The 22801-nt window shown below is 36.8% G+C and overlaps 1 protein-coding gene and 1 pseudogene across 15 annotated transcripts in view; one reads left to right on the top strand and one right to left on the bottom strand.

Annotated features, from left to right (window-relative positions):
- The window catches only part of CADPS2 (calcium dependent secretion activator 2), a 506725-nt gene that overhangs the window by 237223 nt on the left and 246701 nt on the right, over positions 1 to 22801 (top strand). The window lies entirely within an intron of this gene.
- Positions 21137 to 21237, bottom strand: LOC114210704 (U6 spliceosomal RNA; annotated as a pseudogene).

Genomic DNA, 22801 nt, shown 5'->3' with positions numbered 1-22801 from the left:
TTAAGATTCTCTCTCCCCTTCTCCCTCTGCCCTTCCCCTGCCCCCCTCCTGCTCACATGCTCTCACTCTTGAAAAATAGAAAATAAAAGGAAAGTGTTCTCTTCAGTTTTTTGGAAGAGTTTGAGAAGTGATTAGTACTTAATTCTTTCTAAAAATTGTGATTTAATTTACCAGTGAAGCCATCTGATCTTGGGCTTTTCTTGTTGACAGGTTTTTGATGACTCATTCAATGTCCTTGCTAGTTATAGGCATGATAAGATTTTTTTATCTCTTCATCAGTCTTGTATGTTTCTAAGAATTTATCCATTTCTTCTAGGTTATTCCATTTATTGGTATTCAGAACAGTCTCTTACATGATTTTATTTATGTGGCGTGAGTTGTAAGGTCTCTTTTGTTTCTGATTTGGAGTCTTCTCTCTCCTGTCCTATCTAGCTAAAGGTTGGACAGTTTGGTTTAGGAAATTTCTGCTCCAACTACAGAAGTGATGTTTCTTTCCCCTACCAAGGCACTTTTATTAATGTATCATGACAGTGACTTTCCTATTTTCAGATATTTTTGTTACTAATTTACTAATGAGTTGATTATTTTTAAATTTATATAATTTTTAAAAAAAAATAATTTTTAAGCCTTCCTGTTTAGAAGAAAGGGGTACATCTATAGTATTGTCAATTTTTTTTTTAAGATTTTATTTATTTATTTGAGAGAGAGAGAATGAGAGATAGAAAGCACGAGAGGGAAGAGGGTCAGAGGGAGAAGCAGACTCCCTGCTGAGCAGGGAGCCCGATGTGGGACTCGATCCCGGGACCCCAGGATCATGACCTGAGCCGAAGGCAGTCGCTTAACCAACTGAGCCACCCAGGCGCCCTATAGTATTGTCAATTATCAATTGACTTTGACTTTGGCAGAATGAGACTTATTATTCATGGTCGTTGGTCCTACTACATAAAAGTTGAAGAACCCTTTAAGTATAGGAACCCTATTAACTGGAAGATAGGACAGTGTTTTTTCTTAAGTTTTCTTTTGTTTTAAGAAAAGAGTAAGTCTTCTATAAATTTAAGGGGGGATTTTGGTGGCTTTATTTTTTTGTACTTTAACATCTTCCAAATTAAAACTATAGGCTCTAGAAATATCGCTGCAAGTATAATGACATTAACATCATTTTAAATAGAGTTTTAAAAGTTTGGGTGCCTGGGTGGCTCAGTTGGTTAAGCAACTGTCTTCAGCCCAGGTCATGATCCTGGAGTCCCGGGATCGAGTCCCGCATCGGGCTCCCTGCTCAGCGAGGAGCCTGTTTCTCCCTCTAACCCTCCCTCCTATCATGTTCTCTCTCTCTCTCTCTCTCTCTCTCTCTCTCTCTCATTCTCACTCTCTCAAAATAAATAAATCTTAAAAAAAAAAAAGTTTGGGAGACAAAACCTATTTTTAAATTGTTCTTGGAAAGGCTTCATTGACACAAGACCACCAAAGAAACCACAGTGATGGTAATTTGGCAAAAGAAATAAAAGAAGTATTAGTCAATTTTTAGACAAGAACACTTTTGTTATCTTGGCTCAGATGTCCTTATTATATAAAATGCAAGATGGATTTGTTTGGCAAAGATACCATATCTTTTGGCTTTTATAAAATAGCAAAATTTTACCTGGAGCAAGTTTTTGAAATTCTGACTGTGTTCTTATGTTTAATTTTCCTCTTTTTGCCATAATATAGCTTTGTTGGCAGATGGCAACATTTGGATCATATCAAATTTGGCAAATTCTCATAAGACTCTTCAAAAATTTTAATATTTGCATGTGAAAAGTTTTACGTAGCTCTACCAGAATGGTAGAGGCAAAGTCTTCTGCATTTTTCTTATTTTCATACCCTGTATTACTCCACATTTAAATAAGGTAAATGTCTAGGAAGAACGTGAATGTGTGTATTGCAAATACAATTTTAGGGATATAGCAGCTTAACCTATCATCTTCCACATTTAAAAACTGTGTTCATAAGGTGGCATCTTGTATTTTTGTTAAAATCAATAGCTGAAGGTCAATATTCACATCAACATTGAACAACTTTTCCAGTAGATTGCCTTGAAAAATTCAAAACATTTACATCCACTTACTTATTTTACATAGGGGCCAGTGTTTCAGATCACCCCATTCTCCTGCTTTCTGCTCAATAGTGGATTCCAGGTGAAGGCTGCAGAACTAACTTCTAGGAGAGAGACTTGTTATTTAGGAAATTAGGCTTGTGGGGAATAGGGCCACAACAGATGTACATTTTTTAAGTTCACTTCCAAACACCTTCATGTCATAACTATATTTTGGTGGATTTCAGTATTTACGTGAACTCCTTTCTTAAGCACACATCCTACTTACAGTGGGGACTAGAATTATAAATGGCTTAGACTAAGCGACTCAGTTTTTGCGGCAAACTCATTAAAATTGCAGAACTATTTGTGGAAGGGCTCTGAACAGGTTTGTGGACTTAATGCAATTAGTCACTTTTGTGATGAGACTTACTGACAGATGGACCTGTTTCTCCCATACTCAGACAGATTGGTGATTACATTAAAATTTCATCACTAATATTTTCTTGGGCATATCCGTGAATGTTTGGTGGCTTAGTTTTTCAGAGAAGGTCCCCAACCAAGCCAGTGACCTTTGCTGTTGTCCCTCAGTTGGTAGGATCTTTAAAAAGCGAAAGCTTGTTTACACCAAGCTGAGCTTGGCTTTGTTGCTTTGACTCTGTGGGGTTGCTCTTTCTGTTCACAAAGAGGCTAATTCGTTTACTTAGCTACTTTCTGTTGTTTGCCTTGTTTTTTTGCCATCGTGTAGCTTGGGGATGGCTTGGACAAAAAGTGTACATCCATGTTATAATTACTCTTTTCTTAAAACCCGTGCAAAGATGTAATACTCAAACACCACTTTCTTAGAAATTGATCACAATTATTCAGTTTTTATAGCACTACTTATGTAAATTAAGATATATTAGCAGAAGGATAATTAATCCAATCTAGAAATATTCATCCATATGGCATGGATGAGCAAGAACTTCACAGTAGAATATAATCACTCTCTTTTAGGAGATAGAAGACAGATAAAATTTATTCTGTACTACTTTAATATGTGAGTAATTCATATTGTATGTGGCATTATTCCTTCTGCAAGAAACTTCTACAGTGGGCCAACACTTGTGATAGAATACAAAGACAAATAGCTTTCAGATTTGGAAGGCTGTTACTGAAAGTAATTCAACAATGGACAGAATCCCCTTTTTAATTATCCAGATTAATACTGGATTCGCATAGCCTTCTGTCTGGATATCTTCACTTGGGTATCTTACAGACCCTGAAATTGAATGCATTAAAAATAGAAACACTTACTTTTTACCTTTAACACTCTTCCTGTGTATCATCCCAGTGTGTGGTACCTCCATCTACACAGGTGCCCAAGCCAGAAACTTGGGCATTCAACTTTCCTCCCCTTTCCAGTCCTTATATCTAAATCCTGTCGGTTGTGCCTCCTCAGTGCCCAACAGAACAATTTCCCTTCGCATGCCTTCGTGGTCAGCAGCTTGGTTCCGCCTTTGCTAACTTTATTTCATGAGCCTCTACTCGGTCTCCCTGCCTCCCTGCTTGCCTCCCCTGCATTCCAATTTCTAAAACAGATCAGGTTATGTCATTGCCCTCAACATTTTTTAGTGACTTCCCTTTGCCTTCCCTTTGCCTGACTCTGCGTTTACCTGACTTCCACTTCTCCACCGCGCCCCCTTGCATTTGGCCAGCTACCGTATTTTGAAGCAGGAGCGTGATACTACATTTTTATGGGAGCAGTTTTCATCTGTGGAACGGTCCCCCACATCCTAGGTAAGTTAGCTCCCATAGCCTCTGCCCATACACATATTTAAATGCCCTGAGAAGGAGGAGGTACTGTTTGTGGGGAGAACCAGTATCTGTCCTTGTACGTGGCCTGCCTGCCTTTTGCCCCTACCTGTCTCCCCTAGGGGAGGCTTTAGGGTTCTCTCCTCTCTGAAGCCTTCCTGAGCCCTTGCCCTCACTTTCCCCAGCGGGCTTCCTCAACACCGTGTGTACTTTGTCCCCCAAGCTCTGTATGTTGTAGTTTCCTTTATCCATTGCTGCTCAAAAGCCAGGAGCTCCTTGAAGGCAGAAGCCCGGTCTTGTTCAGCATCGCATCCTCAGTGGCTCTGTGACTGACCTCTGTTTGATGAAACATTTGACCCTTAATAACTGACAATAGTATTCTCTTGAATCTATTAAGCATCACTGAGATTAATTAGTCTGTAGGGAAAATACTGATTAACAAAACTAGATATGCATATGAAACTGTAGATACACGCTGACTAGTCTTCTAGTGTTCATGCATAAGAAAGCTAAACATGAGTCTGGACGTACTAGCAGCTGGGAGCCAGTTGTCACCCTAATTTCCACCCACCATGCAGTTAAATACAATCTGCTAAGTGACATTGTATATTGTCCCCACAGCTTCCTTCCCAAATTGCAAATAATCTAACACTGATACCCCATCTTATACATCCAGAACATTTGTACAGTGACAAAAACAGTGTATATTAAAATCTCCTCTATAAATCACATGCAGTTTCTAGGGGAAAACACCCTTTAAATGTAAGCTGGAACTTTAACATTCCTTAAAGTTATTATAATAATCTAATTTTTTAAAAGGTATTTTTCAAAAATATTTTTGTAACAAAGGTAGGATATTTTTATTTAACCAAATACACAACTGTGCTTGTTTTCACTTAAAAATTTTCCATCCACATTGGTTACTTATTTCACATATGTAAGTATTAACAAGTGACAGCTAAAAATATATACATATAGGTAATTAAGAAAAAGGAAGTTGTAATTCCAGAATAATTAAATATCCAACCAGGCAACTAAACTCTATTTTGTAAACATAGGATTTGGGAGGTCGAAGGACCCAGATAATATTTTGTCTTCTAAAAACAAATTATTCCCTTTTTTAAAAGAAATGTTAAGATGCCAAGTCTGGCTTTGTCACAAGTTCTGTATGCTTCCATTGAAAAACGTGGCAAATGTATCTTCCCTGATTGAACTGGAATACAAAGCCACAGTTAAATGTGATGATTCTTCTGACGCTATAAACGTATCAGACATATTTCATTAACTTAATGTTTGTGAGGTATGAAAAGGGAAATTAGAAGTAAACTACCTTTCTCATCTGAATTAGTTTTGCAATGTGTACAAATAGTCTTTGCCTCAGTATTTCATTTTTTATGCCAGGGAAGACTTTGGTGGATAAAAAGATCAGAGATCTACCTCATAGAGAAAATTATGGTTACTACTTAAGCAGTAGCATTTAATTCTTGTGAAGTATTCTGTAATAATTCTCTACTTAAGCCAGCTGGACACAGGTGCAATGATGGTAGGATAAAAAAAAGTGTACCCAAACAACTGAAAAAAACCCACAAAATAGTTTTATGCAATCACTGCAAAGCTTTACAAAAAATTTAAGTGCTCAAAAATAGATGCTTAATGAATAAATTATTAAGACACACCTGTTACTTGTTAACAAATTTTGCCTTAAGAAAGTTCTACTTTTTCACTCTGTTGAGACAGGTTGGGTAAGAAATGAATAGTAGTCTCAGGTAAACACACTTAAAATGTATCCATGTGTTTATCAGCTGTGACAGTTCTCATATGATATTCACTGCTTTAGAATATTAACCACTATAAATATGCTAAAACCACGTATGATATTAGTTAAATGCGATGTCATATTTTAAGATACAGAAGTGGCTTTCAGATTCAGGTGATTGCTCTTATTTAACAGTATCCCCCATTCCTTTCCTTGAGTTGGTTGCATTATCCATAAAAACTATTCATGCATAAATATGAAAAATGTTGCCTATGTTTGTGTGTATCGCTGACAGTCTGATCTAGAGCTAATGTACAGGGAACTTGTGCAGTCGTCCCACATGGCAGATTGAAGAAGCACAGTTCCTCATCTGATCCAGTTCCCCTCCTGTATTTAACATAGTAAAATATACTTGTCAAGAAAACTTGGTCATCCAAATACTGTAGCTCTTCTCATAGTCCTTTGAGGACTGGTTAGAATAAAGTATATGGTGTCATTTATTAAATCATTTTGAGCTCTGCCAAGTGCTGCACAGGTCCTGGGGTTGAAATGATGACTAAAATCAGACATAGCTATGGCCAATGGCACTTGTCATCTAAAGCAGGGGAGACAGGCATTCATAGCTAAGCATCTAGGAACATATTACAAACTGGGTAACTGCTTTGAAGGAAATGAATATAATCCTATGCAATCCTATCAGGTGTACGATATGGTGATTCAACACTTCCATACATCACCTGGTAGTGATCATGACGAGAGTACTCCTTAGTCCCCATCATCCCCATCACCTAGTTTAACTCATCCCTCCCACCCACCTCTCCTCTGGTAACCATCAGTTTGTTCTATAGTTAAGAGTCTGTTTCTTGAGTATTGTAACATACACCGGTCATACCCAGAGCCACAGTGGTGGCTGCGGTGAGGGATGAACTGCTTACACAGCTGTAGATAGACAGCTGTAGCTGCTAAGACAGATCTTAAAGGTAGAGAAGTAATACAGGGAGTCTTCCATATTAAAATGAAGGTCACTCTTCAGCTTTCCTCAGCACGATAGTACTGCATTTCCTACTTCTCCCTTTCCCTACAAGCCTAAGTCCTTAGCGGCTGGACTCTGTGTTCCTTCATCTTTGTATTCCTCACATTCAGCTCCATGATGGGCACATACTAAGTGCTTATTACAGATCCATTCCAGAGGTTTCACAAGTGAGAACAAGAAATACAGAAAGCGTCCTTATTTAAAGGCTCCTTCAAGTGCCAGTGACGTAAATGTTGGAGAAACCCAGATCAAGGCAGCAGTTTCCAGTTCTTTAAAACCCTAACAGGTTTTATTCTTCTTTTAACTCATGAGTCCCAAAATTATTTTCCAGAATATCAGTGTGAGTATCCTTAAGTTTAAAAATAAGCATGTCTGTGTTGCGTTTATGTTCTAGGGTTATCTCAAAACTTAGTCCCTGGCCATCAGAAGTCTGCAAGCAGGCATTTCTTTTCCTGAATAACATGGGGAGAGGTCTCCTAGGAACCAGGGGCAGCAAGTGCCCACAGTGACTGCTTAGTTTGCGAAGGTTGCTTGACCGGATATCTCCTGAGGCTGTTTGCCCTGTCCCCGCTCCGCTGGTGCTCCAGGGGCTGGTGCTCCAGGGGTTGGTGCTCCAGGGGCTGGTTTCAGCCGTCTCCTTGTTTTGCATACTATAGCATCTGCCTGCCTTGTGCCTTTTTTGAGCACCTCCTGCTTTCTGAGATCTTCTCAACCCCCTCAAGGAATGATGTCAAGGAATTCTACCCTCTGGAAATCTCAGATATTTGTGTAATTCAGAAACTTCTCTCCTCCCAAGCTCCTCCTGTGAGGTTGAAAAGTCTTTTTATTTCACCCAAAGAAACTGTCATTTAGGAAAGAGAAACAGTTTTATCTTCAGGGAGATCCTCAGGAGGACCATTCCTAGGAGAAATGAAGTAAACCAGGATAGATAATTCAGTCTGGTATTCTCTCTAATGCCCCCATGTTACTGCTTTAAGGACCAAGAGTCTTTTACCTTGGGAGAAGCTGGAAACATTGGAGGAGCATTTGCTTTTAAATGTAAACCATTAAAAATAGATGCACTGACATTATAGTACCTTGGCAATTTCAAGGTCTTCAAATTAGGAAAATAAAGAAGAAAGCATTTTCACACTGTACGTCTGGCCTCCAAGAGCATTAACATGCCTTGAAGTTCTATCAAATTAGAGATTAATTATTGGAATATCTGGTAAAACAAATACTAGTTACAGATGGATTTTCCAATTTACTAGTAACAATATGCTTTACTGATGAGTGATAATTATAGTTTGAAACCCTGTATTTTAAATTTCTTAAGTACATTTTATCTTCGAAGGATAATGAATTCTTTCACACTTGAAAGTTTTTTTTTTTTTTTTCAGTTCGTATAACACAATCACATTTTACTTCTGTGTCAAAAACAAAACAAAACGAAACAAAAACAGGGACAAACCAGGCTGATGTTCTCAAATTACTTAAAGGTTGAGGTTATAACCCCAGGATGAACAAACATACTTTGATAAGAATGTGTAGGTGATTAATTATTGGTTTATTCAGTATAGTTGTGCTCATTTCTGCACCAGTACATTTTATTATTTGAACCTCTTTCTAGAGAACTATTGTATAACACACTTCGTGCTTTAAAGTTAATGTAGCTTATATCAGTTATTTTATATTTCTGTAAGTGCTTTAAAATCTTGGTTTCCATCTTATAAAAAGTTACACTTTATTGTACTGCCTTGACCAAGTAAAATCGTAATGCAAGATATGACAAATGATTCTCTTTAAAATTAGATGCTTCAAGCTAATATCTTTGAACTACCCTGTTATGAAGGAGAGAAAGGAAAATGTTTCCGAGGGATTCTATCTTCTATTTTTTTCTGAAACCTGATTTTGTGCTAACATGCTTGCTAGACTTTCCCAGAAGAAAATGGTATAAGTATAATATGATTACTCCGGATATGGAGGTTTAATGGCATGAATACTTCATAAATGAAATACAGACTTTAGAGGATAATTTTAGCCTGTTGTTCTTGAAGCTTTAGCAATCTTTAGAGCAGCAAAATGGGAGCTGTCTCTTTGAAGGGAAACGGAAATGTCTAAGACACAACAAGAAAGAATGAAGTTGAAGCCCCTGGGATTTTTTTCTCTTACTATGAAAGTGATCAGTACCCACCTCAAGCCATCCCCAAATATTTTTTTGCCTTGGGGCACCTGGGTGGCTCAGTCGTTAAGCGTCTGCCTTCGGCTCAGGTCATGATCCCGGGGTCCTGGGATCGAGCCCTGCATCGGGCTCCCTGCTCGGCAGGAGGCCTGCTTCTCCCTCTCCCACTCCCCCTGCTTGTGTTCCCTCTCTCATTGTGTCTCCCTCTGTCAAATAATGTCAAATAAATAAATAAAATCTTTAAAAAAAAATTTTTTTTTGCCTTCAAGTGCAAAATACCATCCCAGGATTTCTTCTTTTGCCATGTTGAATAGATAACATTGTATTGTCTTTCCATCCTAATCAAAAGTTTTAATGTAGCATTTTTGAAAGATATCCCAAAAGTCTAGTGATAAAACTTAGTTTAATTGTAAAGGATATTTTCTAGTTGTTCTGTTCACATTTGCATCATGTCAGCATTTTAGACTGAATTATTTTTTAAAGGAAGATTAAGGTAATGTGCAAAATACTTAAAATTTAGAGTAACACTGAGGTTATAACTCTCCTTATCCCAGGTTGGTCTCCTTCTGATCCTCTTCTCCCTCTCCGCCCCCCCTCGCTTCAGCACCCCCCCTTCCTCTCTCTCTGTCCTCTTTTTTGTCATGTTTTGCTATTAGTGGAAGCCTCTCTCTTTGTAGTTTCTTACATTGTCTGGATTTTAGTGTTGCCTTTTTATGAAGTTGATTAAGCTTTAATGTTCCCAACTATTATCTTTTCCAGGTACGTATCATTTTGCTTGTGCAGTAAAGCTAACGTAGTACTACTATGGATACTAATAACTGTAGTCATTCCATGTGCGCTTTCTGTATGATGGGTGCCGTGCCATTATGGGTGTTAACTTAATTGCCTCCATTTACATCTCATCAGTTTTTTTTAATTTTTATTGTTCTGTTCATCACCATACGTGACATCATTAGTTTTGGATGTAGTGTTCCATGACTCATTGTTTGTGCGTAACACCCAGTGCTCCGCGCAGAACGTGCCCTCTTTAATACCCATCACCGGGCTGACCCATCCCCCCACCCGCCTCCCCCCTAGAACCCTCAGTTTGTTTCTCAGAGTCCATCGTCTCTCCTGGTTCGTCTACACCTCATCAGTTTGATGAGGAAACTAGTATGAAGTTATGGTAAAGTTGATCACCCAGGCTCCCTGTGCATGCTGGAATTGGTCTTTGAGTCCAGAAACGGTCTCTGGGGTCCGCCCTGTTTAGCTGCGTCTCCATCACTCTACTCTGCCGTGGGCAAGGGCTCTGGTACTGGTTCTCATTTTTTTTTTTTTTTTTTAATAAATCTGACTCCCCCCACCCCATCTTTACATGAAACTATTTAGAAGAAGGTTATATTTGTGTAGTTAATGTCATTCAGGCTGGCTATCATTGTATAGCTATACAGAATAATTCCTTTGGTTTTGCTGAAAGAACAGAATAGAATACTTTGACCTAAATAACAATGTGATTTGTCAGGTAAATGTTATCTTCATGACCGAGAAAGCCATGCCATGATTTCGTTCATTCACATAGCTATGTTGCCTTGGCTATACTACTGACCTCTACGTGGTTCAAATTTGATATCAAATTGAAATTTCAAATATGTTTACGGTATGTCAACAACAGTAATAGCAATAAGTGAAGCAGCTTTTATAAACACTGTTGATCACCCAACTTAAACTAATTTCATTAAATGTATAGGAAATTTATTTTAATAATTATTTTTTTTGAAATCCTGTATCACATGGGAGACAGTAGGATTTGTACATAGGGTCACTGTTAGAAATTACAATTAATAAAATTTGTTACAGATTGTGAATGCTTATGGAAATCAACCATTACATTTCAAACAGTGGAAGTTTAAAGACACATTCTTTGAGAATGACATTTTCTTTAGATAAAATATGTATTTAAAAAACAATTCATGGGGCACATGGGTGGCTCGGTTGGTCAAGCATCCAACTCTTGATTTCAGCTCAGGTTATGATCTCAGGGTCCTAGGATCAAGCCCCAAATTGGGCTTTGCACTCCCTCTCCTCCTGCCTCTCCCCCCACCTGTTGTGCTCTCTCTCTCTCTCAAAAAAATAAAATAAATCTTAAAAAAAGGTTCATTTAATATATTTTGTAAATTTAGTCTACATTAGGGTTATCCAGAGAGACAGATATATGTAGATCTAAATATATTCTCTTCAAAAAAAGTATTTATTTATTTGAAAAAGAGATTGGGAGAGAGAAAGCACGAGTGACATGAAGGGCGGAGGGAGAAGCAGACTCCCTGCCAAGCAGGGAGCTTGATGCGGGGCCATCCCACCAAGACCCCAGGATCATGACCTGAGCCGAAGGCAGACCCTTAACCAGCTGAGCCACCCAGGCTCCCCTAGATCTAAATATATTTTATTAAAAACTCTATGTATATGGAGAGAGAGAGAGAGAGTTTTTAAAGAACTTATTCATGTGATTATGGATGTTGGCAAGTCTGAAATCTGTAGGGCAAGCCAGCAGGCTGAATATTAAGGTAAGAGTTGATGTTACAGTCTTGATCCACAATTCACAGTGCAGAATAGACAGGCTGGAAATTTAAGCAGAATTTTGTTTTTTTGTTTTTTTTTATGTTAATCACCATACTTCATTAGTTTTTGATGTAGTGTTCCATGATTCATTGTTTGTGTATAACACCCAGTGCTCCATTCAGTACATGCCCTCTTCAATACCCATCACCAGACTAATCCCTACCCCCCTCCCAACTAGAACCCTCAGTTTGTTTCTCAGAGCCCATAGTCTCTCATGGTTCGTCTCCCCCTCCAAAATACCCCCCTTCATTTTTCCCTTCCTACTATCTTCTTTTTTTTTTAACATGTAATGTATTATTTGTTTCAGAGGTACAGGTCTGTGATTCAATAGTCTTACGCAATTTGCAGTGCTCACCATAGCACATACCCTCCCCAATGTCTATCACCCAGCCACCCCATCCCTCCCACCCCCCACCACTCCAGCAACCCTCAGTTTGTTTCCTGAGATTAAGAATTCCTCATATCAGTGAGGTCATATGATATATGTCTTTCTCTGATTGACTTATTTCGCTCAGCATAATACCCTCCAGTTCCGTCCATGTTGTTGCAAATGGCAAGGTTTCATTCCTTTTGATGGCTGCATGATATTCCATTATATATTTATACCACATCTTCTTTATCCATTCATCTATTGATAGGACATCCTGGCTCTTTCCATACTTTGGTTGCTGTGGACATTGCTGCTGTAAACATTGGGGTGCACATACCCCTTCGGATCCCTACATTTGTATCTTTGGGGTAAATACCCAGTAGTGCAATTGCTGGGTCATATGGTAGCTCTGTTTTCAACTTTTTGAGGAACCTCCATACTGTTTTCCAGAGTGGCTACACCAGCTTGCATTCCCACCAACAGTGTAGGAGCGTTCCCCTTTCTCCACATACCTGCCAACATCTGTCGTTTCCTGACTTGTTAATTTTAGCCATGTTGACTGGTGTGAGGTGGTATCTCATTGAGGTTTTGATTTGGATTTCCCTGATGCCGAGCGATGTTGAGCACTTTTTCATGTGTCTGTTGGCCATTTGGATGTCTTCTTTGGAAAAATGTCTGTGCATGTCTTCTGCCCATTTCTTGATCATTTGTTCTTTGGGTGTTGAGTTTGATAAGTTCTTTATAGATTTTGGATACTAGCCCTTTATCTGATATGTCATTTGCAAATATCTTCTCCCATTCTGTTGGTTGTCTTTTGGATTTTTTGACTGTTTGTTTTGCTGTGCAAAAGCTTTTTATCTTGATGAAGTCCCAATAGTTCATTTTTGCCCTTGCTTCCCTTGCCTTTGGTGATGTTTCTAGGAAGAAGCTGCTGCGGCTGAGGTCCAAGAGGTTGCTGCCTGTGTTCTCCTTTAGGATTTTGATGGACTCCTGTCTCACCTTTAGGTCTTTCAACCATTTTGAGTATTTTTGTGTGTGATGTAAGGAAATGGTCCAGTTTCATTCTTCTGCAAACAGACACATAGATCAATGGAACAGAATAGACAGCCCAGAAATGGACCCTCAACTCTATGGTCAGCTAATCTTCGACAAAAGCAGGAAAGAATGTCCAATGGAAAAAAGACAGTCTCTTCAACAAATGGTGTTGGGAAAATTGGACAGCCACATGCAGAAGAATACTCAATGTATTTTTAAAGGAAGTTTAAAATCTGTCCTACAGATTATTAAAATTGAAAGTGAAGGATGCTTACAATAAAATTTTGAAATCCTAACAAACTTGGATTTTATATTACAATGAATAATTTTAAAATTTGGACTTTTAGTAGAACAGGGTTCTTTGTGCTGCATTTTATTTACATAGATATGTTTCCTATGAATCAGCTTTTAAAATGACTTAGTATATTCTTTTATATTTAAGAATAGTTTAAAATCTTGGGCTGTCTTAGAGTTCTGTCCTTGGTTGTCTTTTTGTTGTTGTTGTTTTTAAAGAGAGCACATGAGAGCACACACGTATGTGAGTTGGGGGTGGGGGCAGGGCAGAAAGCAAGAGGGAGGGTGAGAATTCCAAGCAGGCTTCATGCCCAGTGCAGAGCCAGACACAGGGCTTGATCTCACGACCCTGAGATCATGACCTGGACTGAAATCAAGAGTTGGACATTTAACGGACCTAGCCACCCAGGTGCCTTTGTAGTAGTTAAAATTGGAAACAACCTTAAGGTCCATCAGGAGAAGAGTGATCGAATAAACTCTGGCACAGCCATACAAGGCGGGGAGGGGAATGCTTTACTGTCTTAAAATTCTGTAAAGTCCATGTATTGATAAGATCAATATGTAGTGTTATGTACAAGCACAAGTTATAGAGCAATTTGAGTATCCCTTTTATTTAAAAATAAATTTAAAAAACTGTGCTTAGGTACACACATACACGAATGGATAGAGATACATATATATGCCTGGATTTGTAAAGATACAAATTCCTACCATCATGGAGTTTTTAATGGACACATTTCATATGTACATTCATTCTTGTAGTTTCTATTATCACCTCTGTGAATAACTCTCAAATCTGTATCTTTATTTGCAGGCTTGTAGCTAAAGTCCAGACCTGAATTTCCAGCAACTTACAGGAATCAGACTCTTTAGTTTTCAAATAAGTCCCTTCACCTCTTGTAGTTTTGACCATGGTAAATAATGCCACCAGCTGTCCACATTTCCGCAGAAATGTAGTTATCTTCACTGTTCTATCCTTTTTCTTTGGCTTAAATCCATCAGTAATTGATAAACTGATACATTTGGGCCCTGGGAAATGACATAGAAATGTTGAACTTTTTAAATATCAAAAGCTGCTCTTCCAAAAGTGTCTTCTGCTTTAAAAGAGTTTTCCATAAAACTGTCTTAATTGTTCATATTAATAAGCAATGCTGTATTGAAAAGAACTTGTTCAGTGCTTAATATTATTTTTAGAATGCTTTCAATGTTGTGTTTATTTTTACTTATATAACAGATTCTTAGTAATTCTTTTTAAGCTTCTCAATTTTAAGTTACTCAGTTAAGAAGAGATAGCCCTGTATATTTATAATAGTGACATCTTGCATTTACATTGTATGTTTTACAAGTCGAATGTACCTGTTTTATATACACATCTGTTTCAGAATAGTTTTAGTGCATTCCTGGCTGTTGTGAGCAGGACAATGACAGAAAAATACCAACAGATATAGGCAAGGGATACAGCTTTTCTTATGCAATTAAAGGCTGCTAAAGCTCCCCTGCATAGAGCTGCATGCACAGGGACACAGCTGTGTGTTCTCAACCAGGCAAGTTGCCCTGGCATCCAGGCCCCAGAAGGGTACACAGCTGCCCATGATTCTGTTTGACACTCCTGAGGATACATAGCATCAGGCCTTTCTGATCAGCTCACTGCATCCCATTCTCAAGCCTTGCTTTTCCTTCTTGACCCCTCCTGCAGAGCTTGTGAAGAGTGTTCAACTACCTTGTCACCAAATATGAGTAATTCAAAGTAATTCAAAGCAATCCTGACGGTTTATCATGAATTAGGTGAATCTAAATCAGTTTGAGGGACAAATCTCCTGTAGGACAGCAGAAAGAGACCTCAGACCTATATGAAATTGATTGCAGAAAACTTGGGAAGAGTTTGACCAAATATCTGATGTTTGAATATTTAAGTTATGAGCCTAAACTTTATTGAGGCAAATATCCTTAGATAAGTGTTACATCATTTTAATCTTAAAATGCCTGCTATGAAAATGATAATCTGTAGTTGGATTGTTAATATTTTTCATGCTACAGTTATTTTAAGAATTTTATTTCTTTCCCTATAGTTAGATCTTTTTTTTTTTTAAAGATTTATTTGAGAGAGAGAGCACAAGCAGGGGGTGCACAGGGAGAGAGAGAGAGAAAGAGAATACCAAGCAGACTCCCCGCTGAACACGGAGCTGGACAAGGGGTTCGGTCTCCCACCCTGAGATCACAACCTGAGCCAAAAGCAAGAGTCGGATGCTTAACCAACTAGGCCACTCAGGTGCCCCTCTAGTTAGATCCTTATTTCATGTTTTCTCTTATAAAATAAATGATGTATTTGGAATTACAGATTATTGTTAATTATTTTAATAACTCAATTTTTGTAATAGAATTAATGGTAATTTGGTAAAGAAAACATCATTTAAAAGCAATCACTAGGGGCACGTGGGTGGCTCAGTCGTTGGGCGTCTGCCTTCAGCTCAGGTCATGATCCCAGGGTCCTGGGATCAAGCCCCGCATTGGGCTCCCTGCTCCGCGGGAAGCCCGCTTCTCCCTCTCCCACTGCCCCTGCTTGTGTTCCCTCTCTTGCTGTGTCTCTCTCTCTCTCAAATAAATAAAATCTTAAAAAAAAAAAAAAGCAATTACTAGATTGAAAATAAGGCAAAACTGTTATTTGTAAGAAGAGTTTATAACTTTCTTGTATACCAGCATCTGTCAGACAATATAAAGGACACAGATTCTTTAGAATTCCAAAATATAAAATACTATGAAATGACTTTAACACAGAATGTGTAGGAACTACATAGTAGAAAAAAGTTTAAGACTTTATCAAAAAATATTAGGATAGATTTTAATAAATGGAGAGAACTCCCTTTTATTGAATAGAAGTATAGTAAGTTGGAAATGTCTGTTTCCTTCTTGTTCTAACTAGTATCCTAATATCTCATAAAGCCACAAGAATTCAAACAGTATAGCACAGCTCAGGAGATCAATCTTTAGGACAAAGTTCAACATCAAACCCCAGTTTTTATAATACCATAAATATATTTGACTTCTAAACTAAATGAGATCAGGGTAGATGAAAAATTAAGGTAAAATGCCATTTAACATCACTATTAAATTTTAGAAACTTGAAGGTTTAAACAGAAACATGTTGAAGAAATAAAGTTAATATTTATATAATCTTTGGTTAAGTAAAGACTCCTTAAGCAGGATGTCAAAATCAGAAACTATAAATAAAAGTGCTAGAATGTGGCTATCTAATATTTTTAAACTATACATTTAAAAAAGCCATGAAAAGAGTTAAATAGAAAATAGCCAGCTGTGACAATATTTGCCATATATGGTATCAGAAACAGCACATGTCTTTATCTTCAGAGGTTTTTTTTCAAATCAAAAGAAAGCCTAATGTAATATATAAATGGACAACTGTAATAAAAAATCAAGTCATAAAAGAAATTCAGATGACTAATAGAGAAAATGCTCAGTCTTAGAAGTAATTTTTAAAAGTGCAGTTTAGAACCCTGTTCAACTCTGTATGATTGGATTTATTATAGTTATGAGTTTATATGTCTTTCTTCCCTACCAGTCTAAGCTCATCTAGGTCAGGACCTGTTGTCTTGATTTTTTATTACTATTTTTTTAATGCCTGCCCTTCCCTATATGCCTGTCACATAGTTGGATAAAAGGATGGAGAGATAGATGAAATAATTTTGAAGTTACATATGCCCTGTTCTTCCGTGCTGGTCATAGATAAGGAATGTAGGTTGAGCCTATTTGTAAGTTTTAACTTCTGTCATCATGTATGCATTATAGGTTCACAATAACAATTTTGAATCAAGGGATTTGGATGATTTTTGATAACTGTTGCACTGTTAATGATTTTCAACATACTTTGAAACAAACATGCTAGTAATTTTTGAGAATCCTTTTAGGTCTCGGTTTGAATCTAGTTCTATACATACTCTTAAAAGCATGTCAGGAACGCAAGGCAAGGTTCAGAGGGATATATGTTACAGTATATATTCAGATTATTTGTCATCTATCATCTATTAGAATATAAGTTCCAAAAGAATAGAGACTTTGGTTGCTGACACTAGAGTATTGTCTGGCGAATTTAAAGTACTCAGTAAGTTTTTTGAAAGAAGAGGCCTAGATTGTTTTGTGTCCTTCCCTCACCACCACCTTACATCACACCTAGCCTTATATCACCTTCTTAGCCATCATTTTAAGTAGCAGCCAAATATTCCTTTGTAGGCCACATAATTTACATGATCTTCCCTTCATATTAGATACTTCAGTTGCTTGCTTTTGCTTTTATGCATAATGCTATAGTGAATATGTTCCTGCTTATAGTCTTTCCAGTATTTATGATTATCTTGTTAGGGCAAATTCTTAGAAATAGCCTTACTGGATGAATAGACATGGACGTATATTTTGGCTCATGGTACAAATTTCCAGTATACTTAATAGCAAATACATAATTAATGTCAGTTTTTTCAGTTGGTATGTGAACTACTGTATGTTTTCATAGCCAGGAAGTCCTGCTGTCCTCATAAAGGTGCTTTGTAGATATTTTATCTTTTGAAAATTTACATTGGAAGTCTGAATCCTCATAAATAATACATTCATAGAAGTAGGAAAAGGCAATGTATTTTGAGTCAAAGCAAATTGACAGCAAGGGTAATGTATTCTTTTATCACATAATACAGAGAAAATAGTGGGAAGATAATAACTGGTATTAATTCCTGAAAGTGTTTAAACATGCCAATTAGGTAGAAAACAAGGAAATATCTTGGTGAATATTGAAAATATTCACCTATTACTTCTTCCCTCCTTCCTTGCCTTTTTGGGGGGTAGGGTGGGAGGGAGGACTTTGTTTTTAATTCATTTATTATAGAATTCATAAGCATTTTCAAACTATATATCTTTCTAACTTTTAGTTTTTATAAGAGAAATTATCAAGGGGGTGCATTTTGTATTCCGGAATGTCGGGGTTTATAAGGACTATTAAATACCACTATATATTTATGCACCCCTTTAAATTACACATTTTTGTCAAATATCATAAAAGCTTAGTCCTTTGGCTTTTACAGTTAGGATTTGCTGGTATCCTTGTGCCTTTGCTTCTCCCTGACTGAAAGCATGTTTTTTATTTAATTTTCTCTCCTTTCACAGGAGCTGACCATTAGTATTCCCTCCCCTTGACTCAGGAGGTCCCAGACCTTGTTAGGTAGACAAATTCTTGTGGATAGCTTACCGGGGCCTGTGATAGTCCTGTAGCCTGCCTTTAGTGGCATAAGTTTTCGGAATGGATATCCCGGATTGCTTTCCAAATTCTAAATTACTAATGTCTTCCTATTAAGTCATCTAGCTCTTTATTTTCTAATAAATTACTGGCTTTACTTGCAATGTGTTGATTAGGTTCCTTGTGTGACTTCCCTAAGCATGTTTTGTACCTTATCACCATTCCTAGCATAGTATTCTCTAATTTTACACAAGTCTAATGGTAGAAAAATAATCATGGCCTTCAGATGATAAAAGATAGTGCATATTCAAAGGCCATGGTTACTATTAAATATTTTTATATCTCCAAATAGAATACCAAAAGTTGACAAAAATATGAAAGGAAGTTGTCAAAATCTCTGATCTTGATGGGAGATGATACTTTTACCTTGCTATATAAAGGATATCAAAAGATCAGTAATGATAAAATAGATTTAAATAGCACAGTTAACAAGCTTGACCTAATGGCCACATATACAACATTGTACCCACAATGGAGAATACTTTTTATTTCCACATACTCATGGAAGAGTTAAAGACCCACATAAACACACACACACACACACACACACACACAGGCCTACATATTTTGGAATATATAAAAGCTAGTTTCAGTTATTTCAGGAGATGAGTATCTTGCAAGTTCTATTATTTAACCCAATGTAATAAGCGTAGGACTTACTTGGAAAAAGTAAAACTTCATTTATAAATTCTAGAAACACCTGTAAACAGCTAAATAATAACAAAAATAATGTAAATTTGTGGGACACTGTACTTAAAGTGGTTAAGGGAAATGTATAACCTGAAATGATTATAATGCTAAGCTTGAATTCTTAGAACAAAAGAAAGACTTAAAATTAATGAGCCATGCTTTCAAGTTAAAAATGTAAAACAACAGCAGAATTAACACGGATAAATTACAGTGAAATAAAAAAGCAGAGTTTAATGAAATAGAAAACAAGCATGTAACAGGAGATCATGAAAGTCAAGCAGTAGTACTTTGAAAAGAATAATAATACAAACCTATATCAGAGTTAAAAATGGAAAAAATATTAGGAATGAAAAAAGATATGTAACTATAGATGCAAAAGATAAGAGGTATTTTACAACTTTGTGCAAATACTTTTGAAAAAGATGAAATAACTTTTTCTAGTAATATATCAAAATCGGTTCAAATAGAAAATTGGAGTAGTTTTATGACTATAACCAGTGAAGAAATAGAATCAGTAGCAAATATCTTCCCACAAAAAAACATTGGACCCAAATAGCTTAATGGGTAAGCTCCAAGAACAGATAATTCTTTTTTTTTTTTTTACAGAATCTTCCAGATAATAAAAATGTGGCACTGTTCAACTCATCAAAAAGGCTAGCATAACAAAAACAGGACAATGCAAGAATATAAATCTACAAGAAAAAAAAAAGGAAATCTGCAGGCTAGTCTCAATCATGAATATTGATACAAAATGCCAAACTACAGCATTCTAAATCTGTTTTTTTTTTTTTTTAAGGAAATAGGTTTATCTTTGAAAAGCAAGAAAATGCTAAACCACCACAATTACTAATCATCACAGTAGGTATAGGAAAAAAGTTTAATAGAGCATTCATTTCTGGATTACAGATAGGTAGGATCTTTCTATGATCTATATCTGATATCTCTGATATATCTATGACCATCCATAAAATGTACCTGCATCTGTGATAGAAAATCCAGGACATAACTGATACACCATAATATATATCACATATCTGATATATGTGTATAAAACGCATACTCTGATTTATTTGTGGTTATCTAATGAACTCAGAAGAGAATTTCCTTTACCCATGAAAGACCAGCTATAAGATACCTGGAGCAATGATCACCTCTAGAGGTAAAATGCTAAAAATACTCCCTTTAAAAAGAAATTTAAGACAATAATAAATATAGACCCCAGAATCCTAGCTACTCTGGTGGTAGTGTGGGCTTGGGTTGAGAGGAAGATGTGACCAGGGTAGGGCACAAAGAGGACTCTTCTGATATACTGGTATATTCTCCCTCTTAACTTGAGTGGTGGGAATGCTGATTTTTATTCTTTAAACTGTATCTCATTTTTGGACACTTAAGATATGATTTACATAATAAAATGTGTTTAGTGAGTAGATGAGAGATGTCTAGTGAATAAAGATTTAGAGATGTAGGGGTGGAAAACTTTTCCTTCTAGTTTCTTTGGCTGGTCTAATAATTGACATAAGGCAGATTAACAGAAGAAAAACGAATTTAATTTGTATGTATATGAAATATGAGACTCAAAGAAGTGACCAAGGGGGCAGCTTTTATATTTCTTAGACAAACAATAAATTTGTGAAGAATTGACAGAGAAGTTTGAGCTCTGGGGATGGTACGTTAGTAAAGAAGTAATGAGGTTTGTTTATACAGTCTCCTTGGCCCTAAATTCCCTGTTTTTGGTAATAAGGATATTTTCTACTACGGGTGACTGGGGAGGGTATCTTTCATGTGGGAGATGTATTTCCTGCTTTCAGGGGCACAATGGAGGAGTCAGAGTATCCTTGTTGCACTTAAGTAACTTTAATTCAAGATAATGTGCCAAAATGGCATATATTGGAGTGGCCTGTCCTGAACCCTCAAAGAATAGTTGTTGAAGATGTGTGTTTATGAAGGATCTGAGGTAAACGGCAATTTTCTGGGAGTTCCCAGGGTCATGAGTGAGCACAGTTCTTTACATATGCATTGTTGTTTATTTGTCTTATTCTAACAGAATTGGCAGCGCCTTTCCCTTCACGTATCATCCTTGCGCAGGGCCATGCTAATCTTGTATTGTTCCAATTTTAATATATGTGCTGCCAAAGCGAGCATGCATTTCCCTTCATGTAAAGTGGCAAGGAGATGGGGTTAAAAGATGAAGTTCATCAAGTCCCCCAGTGATGGTTAATGTGGTCGTCAGTATATTTCTCTTTGGAGAACGGCATGTTGCTGTAGATGGGAAATTACAAACAATTGTATAAAACAGGATAAGTACTTTTGAGGGATTTTGACATTAGAGGAAAAAAACAAATTTTTATGAGGAGAATTAGTTTAAAAGATGAACAAATTCTATATAAACCTGTTAGGCTGTGTCTACATGGCTACTACAAATCTTTGATTTCAATGGTAACGAAAATGTCTCGAAGGATTAGTTTTCCACATTTAATCACAGGACACCAAATAAAGACAAATATGTCCTGGGAATCTACTCCAGAGTTGTCATCTGGATGGCCTTGACCACTCAAGGCTGAAGATCTCACACACGAGATTGAGAATTTTTCTCCCTTATTTTGGTCCTGAATCCCTTTTCATTTTTAGTCTTAGTTTAGCTCTACTTTATCTCAGGCCATCTTAATTCTATGAAATGGCAAAAAATTCTTTGCTGACCCCTTTCTAGAAGTCTAAATAAAAATTAAGCTGCTTTTCCATCCTAATTGAATCTGTCCTTTTCCTCTAGCATAGGACTTTAATTTCGGAGAACAAGTGGCGTCTGGATATGGGTTTCCGCGGTCACTGAAGTGGCCTCTGCTTTACTGTACACATATTACGGTGTTATCACTGCTGTGGTTGCAGAGGAAGACGGCACAGTTATTCCGTTTTTATTAGACTTTCCTCCATTTTTTTTGTATTTCCCAAGCTTACTGAATGTGGTTTATAAAACAAAGTTCAGATAATGCCTTGAGAAGGGTAAATTTGTTTTTTTAAAACAATAAAAGAAAATCTGTATTTTTCTATGGCGATTTACTTGTAGCAGGGATCCTTGTTTTGTTAAATCTCACTTTTGTGAGTTTTTCTCAATGGCATTTTCTTCCTGCTATGCTGTGTCTCGTGTCTGTGATCTCAGAGTTATGAGAAATATTGATAAGATTTTTTAATACCAGGTGTGTGCCAGTTGACTTTGTAAATACGCTATGATGAATTGGTGTGTGGCAAAGCTGAGATGCCACTAATTAAAAGATAAGCCAAGAAAAATGTTATTTTGTTATGATGATTTGAAAAGCCAGATGTCGACAGACTTACTCCATTCCTAGGAGAGTGTGTTGGGAAATTAACTGCAAAACGTTCATATTTTTACAATGCTTATTTCTTTCCTTTTGATAGGAGCTTTTACAAATCATATAAAGTAATAGACTTGAGATAATTACCTCCACTTTTTAAAATATAAAATGTCTAGTAAAGACTTTCCAAGAAGTGATAGGGTAAAGTCTTCATGCAACAAAAGGTTTCCATGAAACTGTCTTTTATATAAAGAAACTTTTAGCGATTTCTCTCTAGGCTTCCATAATAATGGGGTTATAATTTGTATTTGAATAAACAGTAGATTTCAGTGACTACGTATGTAATGCTTTACCTTAACCTAAATTCTCATTGTACACTGTCCTTTATACTCTTATGT

The sequence above is a fragment of the Eumetopias jubatus genome, unplaced genomic scaffold (genome assembly GCF_037043125.1).
Source record: "Eumetopias jubatus isolate StellerSeaLion01/CBP00866 unplaced genomic scaffold, mEumJub1_p1.0 scaffold_14, whole genome shotgun sequence".
Classification (NCBI taxonomy): domain Eukaryota; kingdom Metazoa; phylum Chordata; class Mammalia; order Carnivora; family Otariidae; genus Eumetopias; species Eumetopias jubatus.
Note: the sequence above shows the minus strand (reverse complement) of the source record. Positions and strands in the feature narration are given on the sequence as shown.